This window comes from Lissotriton helveticus, chromosome 2_1, assembly GCF_964261635.1.
Source record: "Lissotriton helveticus chromosome 2_1, aLisHel1.1, whole genome shotgun sequence".
Lineage (NCBI taxonomy): Eukaryota > Metazoa > Chordata > Amphibia > Caudata > Salamandridae > Lissotriton > Lissotriton helveticus.
The window spans coordinates 624960913-624972518 of record NC_136059.1 but is presented as its reverse complement, the minus strand read 5'-3'; positions in this window follow the sequence as shown (position 1 = coordinate 624972518).

Genomic DNA, 11606 nt, shown 5'->3' with positions numbered 1-11606 from the left:
ATATGGGTAAAGAAAGAGTTGAGGGCACTGAGGTCCCGACACATATGAAGGGATGGCAGGTGGAATCAGAAGATACAGTTTAATAAAAGAAACCTCTTTGATTTGTATTTACAGAAAGTCTTGAAAGCACATTGGTCATTTGTTTTTGGAAGCAGCTATCTAAGTGCCTTTTCAGCATTGACTGTTTGCATTGCTCCTTGTTGGCTTGAGAGAGAACTTTCGAAAGAGTTGGAGTGTTTGCCCTGAAAATAGTATTGTTACATGTTGAACAATGTGGATAACCTACATTTCAAGCTTTCTTTTTTTGTTAGCCAAACTCAGCAACAAGTGCTTATGAAAATGCAACCACTGCTGCATTTGCCTCAGTAGAAGTGTTATGTTTTCAGGTCTGTAGCCCAACACCTGCTCATAATGTCCTGTCCCTTGAGGCCAACTACTTGTGAGAAAGTGGTATATCAGATGGGATAGATTGAGGTCCATCATACATCATAAAGTCACTGTCTTGTTAGGTCCAAATAGCCTGGTAACTATGACAGAGAGAAGCCAGGCTTAACGTAGAGAAAATGTGTAAATCATTTAAAATTACCAAACAATTGAAAAGTAAAAAACACAACATTATAAAAATCATGCTACTATTTAGCAAAATAGAGCATAATTTAATTAACGAACTACCACGAAAATTACAAAATCCAATAGGGGAAATGGGAATTTGAAGTTTTAAAGATTTATGGGAAAATAGCACAAAAATTCACCAACACCAGTGGTAGTCAATGGTCTTGGTAGACTAGGGACTAGGTGCAATTTCATGGCAACAGTTATGGAGCGCAGGTTGAATACAGCATCCAGGTTCAACCTGGTCAGAAGTTTTATCTTGGGACTTAGTCAATTTTCTGAAAGTCAAAATCATTCAGCAGGGTCAGGCAGCAGGCTATGTCCATGGAAGTCCTCATAAGTCAGGTAAGCATTGGTCGAGGTCCAGCTGAAGTTGGTGGAAACATCTTAGAGTGGGAGAAATTTAAAGTTCAGGGAAGTTCTCCTGCCGGGTAGCTACTTATGGCTCCTTTGACCATTTTAGATTTTTATTTACAGATTTAATTCTTTTTTGGAGCTCAGAATCCTCCAGCAGTTCAAGGCTGTAGCTATATTTGGCACAGAGTTCCATGAGGCCAGATACCTTCACTCTTTGTTCAACTTGAGTGGGATTTGCTGCTTCAGCGAATCTCAGATAAGGGGACACTTGTTTTCTGTAGTTAGTACAGTTGACACTTGTCAGCTTGGCAATTCACCTCTTTGTGGCTCTGTAGTGTGCACAGGTCAGCAAACCGACCCTTCAAGATCACATCTTTGTCCTGGGTGCAAGGATAAGCAAGTCCTTCAGGGCTCATCTTAAGTCATGACGGCAAGTCCAGTCCTCTTCTGTTCTTGTGTAGGTCCAGAAAGAGTTCCCCTGAAGGTGCCTGAGGATGCTAAAATTTTACCTGCCACTAACTAGTGGGGAAGGAAGGGGTGACTACTGAATCTCCCCAAACCAATGGCACAAACGTTCCCAGGAGTAACCCTACCAAACGTTTGCAGCTGCTCTTGTGTGTCCTTCTGTAAACAATCTCAAAGTGCCCCTCAGTTTCAAAATCCAAGATGAAGAAACCCTCCCCGTGTGCAGAACATGTGTGCCTACCCAGAAGCCTGGCAACTGTAATAAACAGTGCCCTCCTACTTGGTCACTTCAAATAAATTATGGAGGCAGTTTCTCCTCACTCTGGGGCATATTATCAAGACAGATGATAAAATTATCGCCGATTTAGTGGCAGAAAACTGCCGCTAAAATGGCGATTATGGGCTTGATAATATGCTCTATGGAATTCCAATTGAAGCCCATGTTAGATGTCCTTCACATTTAACATGGGCTTCAATTGAAATTTGATAGAGCATATTATCAAGCCCGTTATCGCCGTTTTAGCGGCAGTTTTCTGCCGCTAAAACTTCGATAATTTTATCGCCTGTCTTGATAATATGCCCCTCTGTGTGGTGCCTGCCTGACTGGGCCCCTCTGATTTGACTTCTCTAGCTGAGCTACAGTTGGAGGGCTAATGCAAATTTGCCTCCAGGAGTTTTTGACAGGAAAAAGGCAATGTTTTAAACGTTCATTTGCCTTAATTTTTATTAAAACTTCAACTTCACCACTGAGTTATGTTTTACATTAATATTAAAATAGCTGTGTAATCATTTCTCTAACTAGTCCCTAACTGTAAATAGCAAAATTACCATTTAAAGTCACTTCATAGTGTTTGTCCATGGGCCATCCATCCTTGCTACAGTGTAAATAGTTTTCGGGCGCTGGTCACTGTCAGGACATGTTAACTTTGTATTTCTACATGCCCTACTTTTAAATACCACAAACCCTTCATTGTGGGCTACAAGGTCTACATGGTGTGACTTATTATTAAAGTAAGTTTTTTTTCTGTCAAAAGGGTTTTATTTTCGCAGGTAAGGTTGCAGGGTTTACACTGCAGCATCTAGGATACAGTGGTATGCCAGGAGCAACGTTTGCCTGGGCGCACTAGTGGATTGCACAGTAGTGCTGTGTTCCATAGGTGACATTTAACTCTCCATGCCATGAGTGTACTTTTGACACCATGTGCTATGGCCTTAAATGAAAAGTAAATATGAAGTTAATCAATTACAAAATGTTTCAGGAGTCAGTGCATGTGAGGGGGCCTGGTTAGCAGTAAAAAAGAACAGCAGCATCAGTCCACAAAAAATGGTGGTGACAAAACAAAATGAAGCACTTTCACAAAACCACAATTGTTCTAGTATTTTGAAAGTATCCAAAGTTACCAGGCCTTGCTTTAATCTCATTTCTTGGGAGGAAATGCAGCGTATCCATTCCATGGATGCGCTGCATTTACAATACAGGGCTCCATGGCTCATGGATCCACGGATACGTTAGAAATTCTGACGCATCTGTCAACCCTAAATTGATGTATTGTTGGAGTTGGTCATAAGACTGATGCAACTCCAGCAGTACATCAGAACACAGAGGCGACTCTCATGTTAAAAGCCCTGCATCAATCCTTATGCATTGTTTGAGAAGGCTTTGGTATTTTTGCACAGTCAAGTCGTACATTTCACTGCGTCAGTTCTGCATGGCTTTTAATGTGGGGACGCCTAACCTGCATATATTGTGACCGGCAGGGGTATAATGTGAAACAGGCCTCTACAAACTGACGCATTGGGTCCAATGTGTCAGTTTGTAAATATGGAGCAGTATATGGCACTGATTGCACTGCCGCTGCATCAAAAAAATTGATGGGGTGGTCCTTGCTCCTTGTAAATATGCCCCATAGGTTATGCAAATTAGAGATATAAACTCGGATTGCAAGTAATTCGGAGCAGAATTAATGCATGTTTTATATCAAAATACACCAAGTGCAGCGCCTCAGCAAATGTTTTTACCTTCTGACTCCTGATTTTTTACAAAACTAGTACATTTTGATCTAGGCTCCATTTACTCTGTAAAACATTTTTTATGATTGTTTATATGCAGGAAGTGACACCTTCCTGCACATAAACAATCAAAGCGTTTTGCTGTTTTCATGTGTACCGCACAATGCAGCACACATGAAAACAGCAAAAATGAGGAGAAATTAAACATTTCTCCTCACTGCGCAAGGGTAAGGCCAGGTTTTCACTGGTCTTAACTTTACAGCTGCCTCATATTTATGCCACCCTTGTAAATATAGGGCAGCGTCCAAATCAATGGATATTACCCATTGCATTCCTCTTTCACTCTAAGTATAGCGTGAAAGGGGGCCTTATTTACAAGGCAGCGCTATGCCATGCTAAGTGGCTTAACGCTGCCTTGTCAATAAGGCAAAGCCCGTATTGCCCGTATTGCCACCACAACGTCTTTAAAGGTGATGCTGTGGTGGCGATAGGGTTTGTAGATATGTCCCTACATCTTTTGAAGACTTTGGTGGATGACTGGCTTGCACCCAGACCAGAATCACACCACCAACATCAAGGGAATTGATGGTAAAATGTAACACAATTTTAGCCCTTGATAGTCACTGTTGAGACATTTCTGTTGCAACCCTTACATATGGGACATATAGCATTGAAATCATATGTGCAAATATATATTTTGCATAATAAATTTCACTTCTTTTCTGAAAGAAACTCCGTACACATGTACAGTCGTCAGGTTTTGTCACCACAAATTGCGATTTTTAGTGACTCCATTTTGTGAGTTGCAAAACCTGATGTACAAGTGTCTAAGACAAATGGGTCACCAGGGACCTGCCTCATTAATATCCATGAGGCAGGTCACAATTTGTGACCCATTGGGAATGTCTGTGACCAGCCACGGCCGGTAGTGGGAGTACCGGCCGGGCGGTGACGTTGGGAGGGGGAGGGGCAGGGTGGGGGGTAGTAATGTATGGATTACGGACTTTAACAGGTAAGTACACATAAAAATAAATAAAACAAATGTTGTTGCACACACTGCATCGCATTTGGTGATGCAGTGCACACAACGAAATTCGTTTTATTTATTTTTATGTTTACTTACCTGCTAAAGTCTGTAATCCATACATTACTGCCCCCCACCCTGCCCCTCTCCCTCCCTACGTCACCGCCCGGCCGGTACTCCCACTACCGGACGCGGCTGTCTGTGACTGCTTTTCAAATAAAACAGTTTACTTTTAAATGCATCCAGTTTTCCTTACAGGAAAATGGGATGCAATTCAAAAATACATATCTCAAGTATTTATTTCATTTTTTTAGACTGGGCAGTGGTCCTTGGGATTACTGTCTGTTCTGAAATATTTCTAGCACCCCCATTGACACTCTGTTCTTTTAAGCAGGTCAGCCGTGTCTTCCTCCTTGAGGCCGGACATGCTGGAATTCAGATGACACAATGTACTCTTTGCATATTTATCAAACTTTCACACAGTGCAGTAACTCACCTTGCTGTGCAGCGTGAAAGGGAAAAGGCAGGAATGCACCATATTTAACATTATATGGTGCATTCTTGTCCTTTTCATGTGCTAGTTCACACACTGCTGCCTAGACCCAAAGCAGGTGCACTTGTGCCATGGTGCAAGGGTGCCTGTGTTGCAGACAGGATTGTTTTTGTGCAGGAAGGGCAACCTTCCTGCACAAAACAAAATCCTCTCAGCCATTTTACTCTTTCAATGTGTGCTGCGGAATGTGTCTGCCACATTTGAAACAACATCCGGACACTCTACGGTTACCTCACTGAGCACAAACAATGTCACCACAGAATTCTCGGAGGGATTCACACTCCTTGGAAGTGAGCCAAAGTGCTTTATTAAGGTGACATATATCCTGGTGGGATTATCCTTCTTAGGGCCATCTGTTAAAGATGAATGTGAAATGCTTGTGTGATAGAACCATGTATGCATTTACCACGCATGCCGGTTCCAAGCCGTCTTAACAATGCAAGTCTTAACCACTATTATATGCCTTCACCACGTATGCCTTTACAATGAATAATGCATTGTTAAGTCATGTATGGTAAAGATATATCCATAGTTAAGACTTGACTAGAAAGTCTTAACCCCGGACACCTGCCCCATCCTGATTCCTAAAACTACCCCTTCTCCCAGACTCCTGTAACATCAATACCCTCCATCCTAAAAACTGCCCGCCCTCCCCTACCCCTCAATATAACCCTGACACAACTGAGCCCTAAAAACTACCCAGCCCTCCTCTTAGCTCTAAACATTACCACAACCCCCCTGAGCCCTAAAAACTACCCTGCCTCCAAGCCCTAAAATGGCCCCAAGCACTGACATAAAAAACATCCCCTCTTTCCTACAAAATAACGCCCCAGCCATGGAAACTACCCCCATCCCAGAAAACGACCTTGACCCCATGCCCTGAAAATGACCCCAGAACCCCAAGTCCTGAAAACTACCCCGAACTCCCCAGTCCTAAAAACTACCCAAGCTGACCTCGTCATGAGCACAGGCGGGGTTAATAATGCTAGTACAATGATGAACCGTCACTTCTCAGCAGACTCTTCCATTGTTAGCCATCAGAATTTCCAAAGTACAAACATGTATTTAATATTCTTACTTAAAGCACCTGGGGCCAGATGTAGGTAAATCTATTTTACCGACTCATAAATACCGAATTTTACCGATTCAGTATTTATGAATCGGTAAAATAGAAGTACTGATATGTAGGTAAATACAGATGTGCATTTACCGAAACGGTAATATTTGGTATTTACCGATTCGGTAAATACCGACCGGTAATGCCCATTCATTCCTATGGGCTTTGAAGCCCATTAGAATGAATGGGCATTACCGATTCGGTATTTACCGAATCGGTAAATACCGAATTTCACAAGGGTGCAGGGGGTGTCACTTTGACACCCTCTAGCACCCCCAAAACTGGTTTGTGTGCCATGTGGCAGGCATACATGCCCTAAGGGCAGGTCTGCCTGTCATATGGCACAGGTGTGCATGCACACATGTGCATGCACACCGGAATCGGTATTTTACCATCAAATTGAATTTGATGGTAAAATACCGATTCGGAAAGGCTTGTGGGACTCAGAAGAGTCCCACCTACATCTCAAAATTACCGAATCGGTAAAAATACCGATTCGGTAATTTACAGAATCGGTAAATTTACCGATCGGTAAATTTACCGATTCTGCCCCCTACATTTCAAAATCCATTTACCGGTCGGTAACGGCCGAAATCGGCCGTTACCGACCGGTAAAAGCCTACCTACATCTGGCCCTTACTGTATTATCTACTAATAACACTACAAAAGTAGATAATTTTCCAAACTTAGCATCTTTTAAAGCTATTCTTATAGGTAGAATAAAAAAGAAAATACATCTAGCACTATTTGACCTACACTTTCTCTCTTCACTCTTCCACGTCACACCTCACTCACTCCATTCAAACTATTCACATAGCAGACTCTATTCAACACAAAAGCTAAATAGCTAACCTTGTGGAAGTGTAAACAAAGCAGTCTTATTGCAACTGAAATAAATTCCTACAAATATAATATTTATGCTACCTAAAATATAGAACAACTCGATAACATACATTTGAGCACTTTCGTTATTCTCTATTACAGCTGATTTGATTTGTTATCCAACAACGACCTATTATTTAGCTTTCCAGTAGGATGGTATAGATCCACCAGCACAATAAATAGTGCAGTAGAAATAAAAATTATTTGGAAAGCCGAGCCAAGTATCTGCATGAGACATACATGATTAACAGCCACCAAAGCTGCAAGGAAACTTCTGACAGGATAACAGAAGTTTTAAATCTCCAGTTCAAGAAAATTTTATTGATGAGAATAATGGTAAGAATAATGAATATAAAATACAATACAAGTGATACAATCGATGCAATAGAGGTATGCAAAAAGGGCTAAAATTGATAGGTAAACCAAGAGAATATATATAGAATATGAACATTAGCCTGTGAGAGATATAGATTTCATTCAAGTAGAAGCCTCTATCAAGGCAATAAAACAAACGTATCACTATCAAATGTGGAGAAGGGGATAGGGGAGGAAACAGAAAAGAAGAAGAGAGGAAAAAGGGAAAGAGTAAAGAGAGGATGAGTAGGAAAAGAAGACAGGAAAGAGAGAAGAGATAAAAGAGAAAAAGAAGGATTCCCACAGGACAAACCCAGCCTAGAGACCAAATAGCAGACAACAATTAGACAAACACATCAAAAGGAAACTGAGGAACCAACCCTTTGGAAGACAATTCCATATAATCATCCAAAGCTTTCCAAACCCCACTAGAAATAGATGGAGAGAGGTGAGCTTGATCAACCGAAGTGTGTGCACTGCGTAAGAAGGAGACCCACGCCCACCACGTATGATAGGAAACCGATGAAAAGGATTTCCACTCCATAAGAATAATTTTCACCGCTACAGTCAGTAGAAGATCCAACAACTGTAACTCCAATTGATCTAAAGGGAGAGGAGTAGGGGCAGCCATTGGCCCTAATAAAATTACCGGGTAGGAAAGTTGGAGATCAATACCAAAAATAAGAGAGAGATGTTTCTGAATGAGGGTCCAAAAAGGTTGAAGCAAGGAACAATGAAAAAACATATGAGGAAAGTCGCCTGCCATCAGGCCACAGCTCCAGCATAAGTTGTCCTCTTTAAGGTTAAGTGAGTGAAGACGTACAGGCGTCCAATGGAGGAGATTAATAGAAAAAAACTTAGACTGCATTAAAGAAGGTGCGATTTTATTACGAAGAGAGAATTTACCAATTGATTGCCAAGTTTCAGAGGAAATATGGTCTGTAATGGCATGATCAAAATGATGTAACCATTTTTGATGAGCAACCGTCTGTTCAGGGAGTGAAGCAGAGGACAAAAATTTATAAATTTTGGAGGCAACATGACCAGATTTGAACCAAATATGAAAAAGTGAGATGGTAGAAGAAGTAGGATGAAGACGAACTTTGGCAATGGCCACCTTAATTTTAAGAAAAGTATAAAAATCAAGATTTGTTAAGGAATGCTTCTGAGCCAAGGTAGAGAAGGGTAATGGTTCGTCAGAAGCACCATAGAGATGTTTAACAAGAGAGATTCCCTTGTCTGCCCAATAGGAGATGAGGGTGGGAGAAATGATAAGTTTAAATTTGGAATTCCGCCAAATAGATGTCCACCTGGTTTTATGCAACGGAATTGCCACCTTCTTGCCTATTTTCCTGACCGCCGCAATTGTATCAAGAATGATAGATCGGGAAAATAGGATATGCAAAGTGGATGCAGTGCAAAAAGAGGCAGTAGGCAAAGGAGATGCTAAATGCTGTTCTATGAGCAGCCAAGAAGGAACATACAGAGATGGCGGAGAAAACCATAAAGCACCTTGAGACGCCAAAAAAGCAGTCTGATATTTCTCCCAATCAGGAAAATGACAACCTCCCATATCACAAGGACGACGCAAAAATTTGTATGCAAGTCGAGCCCGTTTGTCATTCCACAAAAATTTAGAAGTCAGAATATCGATTTCGCGAAAAAAGGAATCCGACAATTTAATCGGCAGCATGGATGAAACAAAATTAATAATCGGCGTTATCATCATTTTGAGAGTTTGGAGGCGACCCCACCAAGAAATATGTTTCGGAGACCATGTATCCAAAAGACGACGCACTTTAAGTATAGTTTGAGATTCATTATAGGCAATAGTGGCAGATAAAGTAGAACAAAAATAAATTCCCAAGTATTTCAAGTGTGTAGACTGCCACTTAAAACCCGCTGATCCCATATGCGAGGGGAAACAATAGGCATTCAAAGGGAACATTTCCGTCTTGTCTTTATTTAGGGTATATCCTGAAACCGAAGAGAATAGGGAAATGATGTTAGAAATAGCCGGGATTGCCAGAGCGATGTCATCTGAAAAAATAAGAACATCATCTGCGTAAGCAGCAGTTTTAATACAGTGAGGGCCAAAAGAGAAACCCTTGATATCAGGATGTAGATCAATCAAACGAAGAAGAGGATCAATGGATAATAAAAATAAGAGCGGGGATAGGGGACAACCCTGTCGAGTGCCCTGACTAAGATTGAAAAAAGAGGACATAGCACCATTAACTCTAATGTTAGCTTTGGGTTGAGAATATAAGGACATAATCATATTAATGAAAGAGTCGCCAAGATTGTGCACGCATAAAACAGCACGAAGAAACGGCCAAGAGACCTTGTCGAAAGCCTTTTCCGCATCAAGGGCCAAGGCCGCGGCAGGAAGTGGAGAGCGTTTGGCAACACCGAGAACATGACAGAAAGTGCGTATATTGTCTCGCGCAAGACGGCCTTTCACAAAACCAGTTTGGGAAGGATGAACAAGAAGAGGGACAAAGGATTCTAGCCAGTTGGCCAGGATTTTAGCAAAAATCTTTGCTTCCATGTTAAGGAGAGAGATAGGTCGGAAGTTTTTAGGATCCGAATGATCTTTCCCCTCTTTCAGGATCACTACAATAGTAGCTTCAGCAGCCGTACCAGATACAGACCCACCTTTAATAAAAGAGTCAAAGACAGATTTTAGTTTGGGGACAAGTGTAGGGAGAAAAGTTTTATAAAATAAGATCGGATACCCATCAGGGCCTGGAGCTTTACCAGATCGAGTAGCTTTAATCGCAGACTCAATTTCGTCGGGGGAAATAGGTTTATTTAAAAAAGAGCGATCAACATCAGAGACCGACTGAATCGGAACCGATTTTAAAAAAGCTTGACACTGGTCAAAAGAGGCCTGATTAGAAGGAGTATACAACTTATTATAAAAGTCACGAAAAACTTCAAGTATTTCATGCGTTTGGAATTTTTTAGAACCGGCGCGGTCAGTAATAGAAGAGATCTGCGAGGATTTAAAAGAAAAGTCCTGAAATTTTAATGTAGCAGCCAAGATTTTGCCAGCACGATTTTTTAACAGCAATTTCTTCGATTTTTGAGCTTGTACCCCAATATAGGCTCTTCTAGTAACAATGGTATTATATTTGTATTTAAGTAACTTTATTTGTTGTAAGCAAGTTGGATCCTTAGAATGCCTGAAGGAAGCTTCCAAAGACTTTATTTCAGATGACAAATCCGTAAGTTCTTTTTTAATAGCCGAGTTACGTTTGGACATACATTGAATGACCTGACCACGGAAAGTACATTTAAAGGAATCCCATAGAACAATTGGGGAAGAGACAGAGCCTTCGTTCTCATGAAAAAAGGTATCTATAGCTTTAGAGAATTCAGCAACCTGAGTAGAATCATGTAAAACTTCGGTATTCAATCTCCACGAGCGAGCGCGTGATTTAGGGGCAAACGATGACAAAGTAAAAGTGACCGCAGCATGATCAGAGATTAAAATAGGATGTATAAGCGGAGAAGAAGAAGATGAAACAAGAGAAGAATGAACTAAGAGATAGTCAATACGAGAGAAGGAAGAGTGAGGCGAAGAGAAGAAAGAGAAATCACTACCAGTGGGGTTATCAAGACGCCAAATGTCTTGAAGATGAGTAATGGAGCACATGTTAAGCATTTGTTTGTGGGATTTAGGAGGACGAAACTGGAAGGCAGAATTCCTGTCTAAAAGAGGGTCCATTGGTAAATTAAAATCACCACCAACAATAAGATTTCCAGAGTGCGGGGTGTCATTTAATTTTTTGGTAACCGATTTCCAAAAGGACGGATCATCAATATTAGGTGCATAAATATTCATCACATACAGATCATGCTGACCATCCGACAATTTAGATAACAACCAACGACCCTCAGAGTCATGGTCAGAAGAAAGTAGCGATAAACCAGAATTCTTTGAGACTAATGTAATAACTCCATTTCGTTTACCAGGGCATCAGAGCAGCAAACATCCGAAACCCATTCCTTCCTTAAAAACAGCGCTTCTTTGTTAGTGACCTTGGTCTCTTGAAAAAGAACCAAATCAGACGACAGGGATTTACAATAATCTAAAATTTTTGACCTCTTCACCGGATGATTTAACCCCTTAACATTAAGGGATAATACATTTAAACCCGGCATGGAAAAACATAAAAATCGAAAGACGACAACATGGGTGACAGAAACAAGACCAACGACAGAAC